Below are 2,229 nucleotides of genomic sequence, written 5' to 3' on the forward strand. Positions count from 1 at the left end.
CAAAATTCTATGACTTATGTTTCATTCTTTTTAGGAGTGATTTATAGCTTAAAAGTACCAGTCACGATGCATTACACTTAAATAAAATTTGACCTAACAAAACTTCTTATAAAATCTTATGAAATATGTAAGGATTGTTGAAAATAGTGTATTTCTTAAAGTTTAAACATCATACATTGCAAAGATACATGAAAGGTGAATGCTTTATATATGAAAACCTACTATGGGCTCGTTACAAGTAAGGAAAATGGAGTGGGCTCGTGCGTACACAAGATTGGGTCAGACCTTGAGAAATTTCAGATTTCTTCTCCCTGCACGAATATACACATGCGCTGTGCCCAAGTGAATTTTTGTACCTTAGCTTTAATTTTTTTAAGCTTTTTTAAAGCTTTTTCAGCCTTTGATTGAATTATACTCAAACTCTACCATGCTTATCTAGCTTACCTAGTTTTGCTTCAATATTTATCTGACTAAGTACTACAACGTATACCTGACTCAATATACATGCTGACCAAGTTTTTCTCTAACTCCTTGAGCCTTTTTCTCAACTCCCTGATTTGGTGCAACGTTCACTTTATTTGGTGCAACGTTCACTTCATTCATTGCCTATAGATACAGCCTCACACCCTCACTCACAACACACACCAAAGCCTTCTAAGCTTTCTCTACTAATTTTCTTTACCTCCTTACTTCTTTAGCTAGGTTCTTTCTTTCTGCTGTTCCTATTATCTCTTAATAGTTTATGCAAACTATTAAAGAATGGTCTATTGAATCCTAAAGGATAACTACTACAATCCTTTTGCATTGAGTTTTATACTCTCAAATGGCGGAAATGATCCTTAAAACAGTGAAACCATGCTTCAAACTTTCTTTTACTATTTTTACTTGTTTTATTTTATATTCCTTATTTATCATAATTTTTTTTCTAACATATAGTGTGAATCTTACCAGGCCTTTGTTTTGTTTCTTGGCCAAGTCCACATTGACCTGCTTCTTTTACTTTTATCTGGCTCATGCCAGCCCTCTATTTATCCAGTTTTATGGAAGCTTAATAAAATTTCACTTAATAAGGCAACTGCAGGGGTCACGATGCTAGGAACACTTGTTCAAACTATTGTCTTTGTTATTGTAACCTGGAAAATTGTCTGGGATAAACACATAATCTAGTTTACAATGTTCAAACTTTTTGTTGTATGAAATTTCACTCAATATCCAACTTACAGATTTAAGTGCATTATCTGCATGTGATCTTAGCTTGTACCAGAATCCAAGGAAGAAAACAGCAACACTGAAAATGGTGCCTGAGGGGCAAGCTTCTTTTCCTTCCTAGTGGATTCAGATTTTTTGTTGCTATCGTTTCTTGAAGCTAAAGCCCGTGACTAATTCACTGCTGGGAATTTGATTAACTATATTTTGGAATTCTTTGGTGTCAATTATGCATATACCAAAATGAAATAGCTGCAGTTTTTCATCAGCATATTCACCTCTTGGCTCTTGGTCTAGTTACATGTTACAGGCTTATGTTTTCTGCAATGTCCAAAGGGTAGATTGAAACTGCCAATCAGTTGTAAATCACAGCAAGCCTCCAGCAGTCATATTTTAAATCAAAATGCTTCCCACAACTCGAAGGAGAGCAACAAACAGAAGAAAATTTTAGTTGACTATCCATGAGAAAGGTGATTATTGCAGTTACCAATGGAAAGGTAATTCAATTTGGAGTTTTTGTTTTTATTCTTTTTTAATGATATAATGTTTCTGAACTTGGCTAGATAGCTTAAATAAATCATTCCATAGATTAATATTGACTGGTTTTACTATTCTTTATGCAGAGCTACTGGAATTCTAGCTGCAACTGGGACCTCTCTGAGAATTTCATCTGCATGAGGCAAATAACAAGCAGTAATGGAGTTTCAGGTAATGAGACTTAACTATTCTTTTACTCTTTATATACTCTTTGTTCTATCAGCATATACGATAGATGAACCAATAAGTAGATCAGTGAGCAGTGAGGAAGCAAACATTGTTACAGAGATAAAAACACCAGAAGAGGCAATATCAGGCAGCCCTGAAGCTCTTCGTTTATCATCTTCTTCCTACGAAGAATCAGTCAAGATCATGTCATTTTTGAACAAAGACACCCAATTTTCCACTGACCCCTTATCTTCTTCTGGTAAAGTGTATAGAACAATGGTTACCTAGTGGACAGAAAGCTGCTTCCATTAAATGGTG

The 2,229-nt window shown here is 34.9% G+C and overlaps 1 long non-coding RNA gene across 1 annotated transcript in view; it reads left to right on the forward strand.

Moving 5' to 3' along the window:
- Positions 1–1,575: 1,575 nt before the first annotated feature.
- LOC149526274 (uncharacterized) overlaps positions 1,576–2,229 on the forward strand; it is a 2,022-nt gene continuing 1,368 nt past the window's right edge. The window contains exons 1-2 of the long non-coding RNA XR_016352195.1: positions 1,576–1,703; positions 1,830–1,914. This is a non-coding gene — a long non-coding RNA (uncharacterized LOC149526274). The remainder of the gene's footprint in view (positions 1,704–1,829; positions 1,915–2,229) is intronic.

The sequence above is a fragment of the Theobroma umbraticum genome, unplaced genomic scaffold (assembly GCF_002168275.2).
Source record: "Theobroma umbraticum cultivar Fairchild unplaced genomic scaffold, ASM216827v3 scaffold_31.0, whole genome shotgun sequence".
Classification (NCBI taxonomy): Eukaryota; Viridiplantae; Streptophyta; class Magnoliopsida; order Malvales; family Malvaceae; genus Theobroma; species Theobroma umbraticum.